Source organism: Trachypithecus francoisi, unplaced genomic scaffold (genome assembly GCF_009764315.1).
Source record: "Trachypithecus francoisi isolate TF-2019V2 unplaced genomic scaffold, Tfra_2.0 Lachesis_group11, whole genome shotgun sequence".
NCBI classification, from domain to species: domain Eukaryota; kingdom Metazoa; phylum Chordata; class Mammalia; order Primates; family Cercopithecidae; genus Trachypithecus; species Trachypithecus francoisi.
This window is the reverse complement of record NW_022681456.1, coordinates 120,871,879-120,878,099: the sequence shown is the minus strand read 5'-3', so window position 1 is coordinate 120,878,099 and position 6,221 is coordinate 120,871,879. Positions and strand designations below refer to the sequence as shown.

At 47.4% G+C, this 6,221-nt stretch overlaps 1 pseudogene; it reads left to right on the top strand.

Annotated features, from left to right (window-relative positions):
- Window positions 1-206: 206 nt before the first annotated feature.
- Window positions 207-6,221, top strand: part of LOC117090908 — a 52,194-nt pseudogene continuing 46,179 nt past the window's right edge.

Sequence of the window (6,221 nt, the reverse complement as noted above, 5' to 3'; positions counted from 1 at the left end):
CTCCATGTGCCAAGCATTGTTCTGAATACCTTATATGCACTAATTCACTTAATTTTTAGAGCAGCTCTATTATTGTGGTCCTTTTACAGTGAGGAAACTGAACCACAGAGAGGCTGGGGACGTTGTGTAACATCACACAGCAAGTGCTGTTGGAATTGAGGTTTGAACCCAGACAGTGGCTTCAGATCTCTTAGCTGTTATCATAGATGGCACACCCAAACCTGAGGGCCACCTCCCAAGCCTTGCCTTCGGGCTCGCCTGAGCTCTGCGAGAGCCGTGTATGTGAGGTTTTTTTTTTTTTTTTTAAGCTGAGTCTTTCTTTGTGCCCCAGGCTGGACTGCAGTGGCACGATCTCGGCTCACTGCAAGCTCCGCCCCCTGGGTTCACGCCATTCTCCTGCCTCAGCCTCCTGAGTAGCTGGGACTACAGGCGCCCGCCACCACGCCCGGCTAGTTTTTTGTATCTTTTGGTAGAGACGGGGTTTCACGGTGTTAGCCAGGATGGTCTCGATCTCCTGACCTCGTGATCCGCCCGCCTCGGCCTCCCAAAGTGCTGGGATTACAGGTGTGAGCCACCGCGCCCGGCCAAATTTCTTTCCTCTTTAAGAACACAAGTCTTGGCCGGCGCGGTGGCTCAAGCCTGTAATCCCAGCACTTTGGGAGGCCGAGACGGGATCACGAGGTCAGGAGATCGAGACCATCCTGGCTAACACGGTGAAACCCCGTCTCTACTAAAAAATACAAAAAACGAGTCGGGCGAGGTGGCGGGCGCCTGTAGTCCCAGCTACTCCGGAGGCTGAGGCCGGAGAATGGCGTAAACGCGGGAGGCAGAGCTTGCAGTGAGCTGAGATCCGGCCACTGCACTCCAGCCTGGCGACAGAGGGAGACTCCGTCTCAAAAAAAAAAAAAAAAAAAAAAGACACAAGTCTTGGAATTGTCCCAGACCCTGGTAGGACCTCTTGAGGCCCCAAAACAGGGATTCTTCAAGCCTGCCCCAAGGCCAGATCAGATCTCTGATTTAGCTACTTGGGAGGTAGACGTGGAAGAGAGTAATTTTGCCAGAACAAAAAGTCAGGATGACTAGGCTAACTCGGCCAGATGCGGTGGCTCATACCTGTAATCCCAGCAGTTTGGGAGGCCGAGGCAGGTGGATCACCTGAGGTCGGGAGTTTGAGAGCAGCCTGGACAACAAGTTGAAACTCCATCCCTACTAAAAATATAAAAATTAGCTGGGTGTGGTGGCGGGCGCCTGTAATCCCAGGTACTTGGGAGGCCAAGGCAGGAGAATTGCTTGAACCCAGGAGGCAGAGGTGGCAGTGAGCTAAGATTGCGCCACTGCACTCCAGCTTGGATGACAGAATGAGACCCTGTCTCAAAAAGAAAAAAAAGAAAAAAAGAATGAAGGGGAAGGGGAATGGCTGGGCTGACTCATCCTAGGGAAGAGGCCCTACAGCAGCCATAGGACCTTGGCCAGGTGGGTGGAAAAGAAGGAAGGAAGAGCTTCACCCATGGCGGTGACCTGGACTGCAGAAACCACACTAAACAGTCCACATATTGGAGCTTGGCCACCCCATTTGCTTCTCTTCTCCTTGGGTAGAGGGTGTGGGGAACTTTCTACCCTGGAGGCTGAGCAGCGCAGCTTCTAACCAGGGTAGGCATTTGTCTGTCCCTGGGAATACAAACAACATTTTCATAACCAGCCCAAATACTCCTGAACAGCTTTTTGTAGGGCGGGGCGGGGCAGGGCAGAGGGTCATTTTGACTCATAGGTACCTTTTCCACTTTCACTGCTGACAACTGTGTTACAGATTCAAGTTTTGTTTTTGATACTGAAGAGGGCTTAAGAGAGTGAGCTATTATGGCACATCTAAGTCTGCTAAAATAGAACCGCAGGGTAGTGTAGGAAAATCTCTTCTAAATTATGGATCATATATGGTGAACGTTAGAAGCCATGCGTACCTAAGTTGAAAAATCAAAACTTGTCTTGTATTTGGGTGACCCCGGTAAGTCTGAATACCACTGCACCTTGTGTGAACACAGGATGCTGAGGTGTAGGGATCAACAGGCTTTTTCTGGATGTCTTGGGCTTCTCCCTTGGAGTAAAGTGAGGCAGCAGTAGGAGCGCACAGCTATTGGGCCCCTAATATTTGTCAGCTGTTTTACATGTGGGATTCCATTTAATGCAATCTTGGAGGTAAAATTATTTTATTGAAGATGAAGATAGAGGCTTACAGAAGTTAAGATTATTCAAGGTCATGTCATTTTTTTGTTTTTTTTTTTGAAGAGTTTTGCTCTTCTTGCCCAGGCTGGAGTGCAATGGTGCGATCTCGGCTCACCACAACCTCTGCTTCCCAGGTTCAAGTGATTCTCCTGCCTCAGCCTCCTGAGTAGCTGGAATGACAGGCATGCGCCACCACGCCAGGCTGATTTTGTATTTTTAGTAGGGATGGGGTTTTTCCATGTTGGTTAGGATGGTCTTGAACTCCCAACCTCGGGTGATCCGCCCGACTCGGCCTCCCAAAGTGCTGGGATTACAGGTGTGAGTCACCACGCCTGGCCAAGGCCATGTAATCTCTTAAGTGGAAAGATGAAATACTTGATGAACTCAGAAGTTTGACTTCAAGGCCCTTGATCTTTCCATAACACGTGGTTCCTTCCCTGGTTGGTGGGGAGTGACTGAAGGACTCAAGGAAGTTGTGTTTTGTGGAAAGAGGACCTGAGGGGTGTATGGTCTTTCCACGCTTGGAGTCTGCCATGCTGGGCTTCTGAATTGTATAGCTTGGCCATATAGAGAGAAGCCCCTCGTTTAAGACTTATTCTTTGGGGGAAATAAAGGAAGGCCACCCACATGAGACAGGCAGAGGCGAGTTTCTCAGAGCTGCTGTGGCAAGGGAGTCGGCACCGTCACTTGCGTGTGGCCGAGACTGACATGTAAGTGAGTGGCGGATGAGGAGTGGGGACGCTTCAGGATGGAAAAGAACAGCTCCCAGTGGAGGCTGTTGTGGGGGCTGGAGGCGGCTGTGCAGAAGTGGGGTGTCCTATGTGATTGGTTAGGGGTGTATTTGGCTTTCTCTGAATGATCCTACCTGGGAAAGAGGTGCCAAAATTAGGTGGCTGTTAGTTTTGAGTCAAGTCCTGGCCACGTGGGGCAGAGTTGTGATTTAGTTTCTGTGTTGTTGAGAGAGCAGTCTGGCTTCCTGTCTGATGTACTAGCCTGGCTGGCCTCCTGGCTGTTTACTGTAGATAAGGGATTGGTTTCCTGGGTGGGCAGCTACCGGTTGTGGTCTGAGTTCTGTCTTTATACATATGATCAGGCATGGTCTGTTTGTATATTCAGTCCCTCATTTTTCTTGTCAGTAAAAATATCAAATGACAAATTGGATACATTGGGAACTTTTTAGATGTCTGTGTCCCCTGGAGGAAGTTTTCACGTTCACATTTAATCAGAATGAAGATAAACAATTGGGCCATTTATCTTGAAGATTTAAAACAGGAAATCTTCAACAATACTACCTAGGCACCATTGCTTCTCTGTCCATCGTTAGGGAATGTGTTTTTATCCACCGCTGGCTCATCATCCACCAGTTTGTGGTTGATCCAGTTATCTATACGTCTTGTCTGGTGTGCATCTTATTGTTTGCTAGTGTTAGCTTTCCCCTTCATCAGTGTAGTTTATTTGTGTAGCCTCTGTTGGTAGGAAGTTATTTGTGGAATTTGTGAATGGAAGGGACCTTGGAGGTCTGCTAGGTCAGCCTAGTGATTTTAGAGATAAATGGAAATACAGGGAAATGTTCCAGCTTTTCTGTTGGCAAAACCAGGAATAGAAAGCAGTGTTCTTTGTGCCATGATGTCATTGAAAGACAGCTCAATGTGGGCCTAAAATGCAGAGTGACTAACTTCCATTTATCTCTGCTTCTGACTCTTGTTATCAGACATTTTAAATTGACCTTAATGTGTTAGCAGAAATATGAGAAGTCCTGACTTGTTTACATATAAGGTACTTCTTCGCCTACTCATTTGGTTGTTTCTTCAACAGGATTGAAAAGACATTGTTATAAACTGAATGTTTATGTCTCCCCCAGATTCTTGTACTGGAGCCCTCACTGCCAGTGTGATGGTATTAGGGGATAGGACCATTGGGAGGTGATTAGGGTTAGATGAGGTCATGAGCGTGGGCCCTGGTCTGACTGGATTAGTGTCCTTAGAAGAAGAGAAACCAGGCCAGGTGTGCTGGCTCACACCTGTAATCCCAGCACTTTGGGAGGCCGAGTGGGCAGATCACGAGGTCAGGAGATTGAGACCATCCTGACACCCTGTTTCTACTAAAAATACAAAAATTAGTTGGGTGTGGTGGCACGTGCCTGTAATCCCAGCCACTCGGGAGGCTGAGGCAGCAGAGTTGCTTGAACCAGGGAGTTGGAGGTTGCAGTGAGCTGAGATTCTGCCACTGCACTCCAGCCTGGTGTCAGAGCGAGACTCGTCTCAAAAAAAAAAGAAGAGGAGAAAGCAGAGAGTTCCACTGCCCTGGTGTGAGGAAACAAGAAGAAAGGTGGCTGTCTGCAAGCCAGGAAGAGGTCCCTGTCCCAGAACTGAGTTGGCCGACACCTTGATCTTGGACAAATAAACTAATTTTTAAACCACACAGCCTATGGTGTTTTTTATGGTATTTGCCTATGGTATTATGGCCATCTGATTTGACTGATACAGAGATGGTTCCAGAATAATGTAGCCTGTATTTAAGTTGGTGATGCCATGAAAATAAATGTGGTAGTTCATTCCTTTATATAAAGCTAGCGCTGTGAGCCCAGGGCCTTTGCTTACGTCTTAGTTGAGTCTTGTCTTCTTATAATAGCTTCTTAATTTTTCTTTTCGCCTCTAATTTATATTATATATCTGGATTAAATCATATATGGTATGATTTTATACTTCATGTCTATACAAACTTGTAGTGATTTTATTTCATTTTATTTTATTTTTGAGACATGCCCTTGCTCAGTTGCTCAGGCTGGAATGCAGGCGTGCCATCACAGCTCACTGTAACCCTAAATTCCTGGGCTCAAGTGATCCTCCTGCCTCAGCCTCCTGAGTAGCTGGGACTACAGGTTTGCTATCCTGCCTAGCTAATTTTTAAATTTTTTGTAAGGACAGAGTCTTGCTGTGTTGTCCAGAGTGGTTTCAAACTCCTGGCCTTAAGCAGTCCTCTCGCCGCAGCCTCTCAAAGCACTGGATTACAGGCATGAGCCGCCGCACCCGGCCCAGTGATTTTTTGTTGTTAAGATCAAGGACGTGTTCCCTGGCTTGGCATTCAAGGCTCATGATCAGGGCGTGATATGCAAGTTTGGGTTTCAGTGTTTCCATTCCCGCCATCAGCCTTGCACTCCAGCTTGTTGCCTAAGCCCTGTTCTGAAGCCCAGCCTGAGAACTGCACTTAGAATCTGCACCTTCTCATCTCTTCATCTTCTTCGCCTATGTTCTTATCTCCATCTGGGATATCTTCTCCACACTTCTGCCTCTTTAAATCTTCTCCATCCTTCAAGACTTGAAATACTCGCTTCCTTTACATGATCCCCGCTCTGACATCCAAGCTAGAATAAATCTTTCTTCCTTTGAACTCTGATAGTGCTTAATGTTTTTCATCCTTTGATTATACAGCAATCCTGTGTGTTAGATATTATTCTTCCCCCAGTTTTTCATAGTTACTTTGAAAATATTTACTGTAGTCATATATTTTGAATATGTAATATGAGCGGCATTCAAAAGGTCCTGGAGAGTGAAAGGAAGTCCTACTCCCATCATTGCCCTGTGACCACTGTTGCCAGTTTTTGTTTGTTTGTTTTTCTTTTTTTTTTTTTTTTTTGAGATGGAGTCTCCCTCTGTCGCCGAGGCTGGAGTGCAGTGGCCGGATCTCAGCTCACTGCAAGCTCCGCCTCCCAGGTTTAGGCCATTCTCCTGCCTCAGCCTCCGGAGTAGCTGGGACTACAGGCGTCTGCCATTCGCCCGGCTAGTTTTTTGTATTTTTTAGTAGAGACGGGGTTTCACCGTGTTAGCCAGGATGGTCTCGATCTCCTGACCTTGTGATCCACCCGTCTCGGCCTCCCAAAGTGCTGGGATTACAGGCTTGAGCCACCGCGCCCAGTTGTTTGTTTGTTTTTCCAAGACAGAGTCTTGCTCTGTCACCAGGCTGGCGTGATGATCTCAGCTCACTACAACCTCCACCTCCTG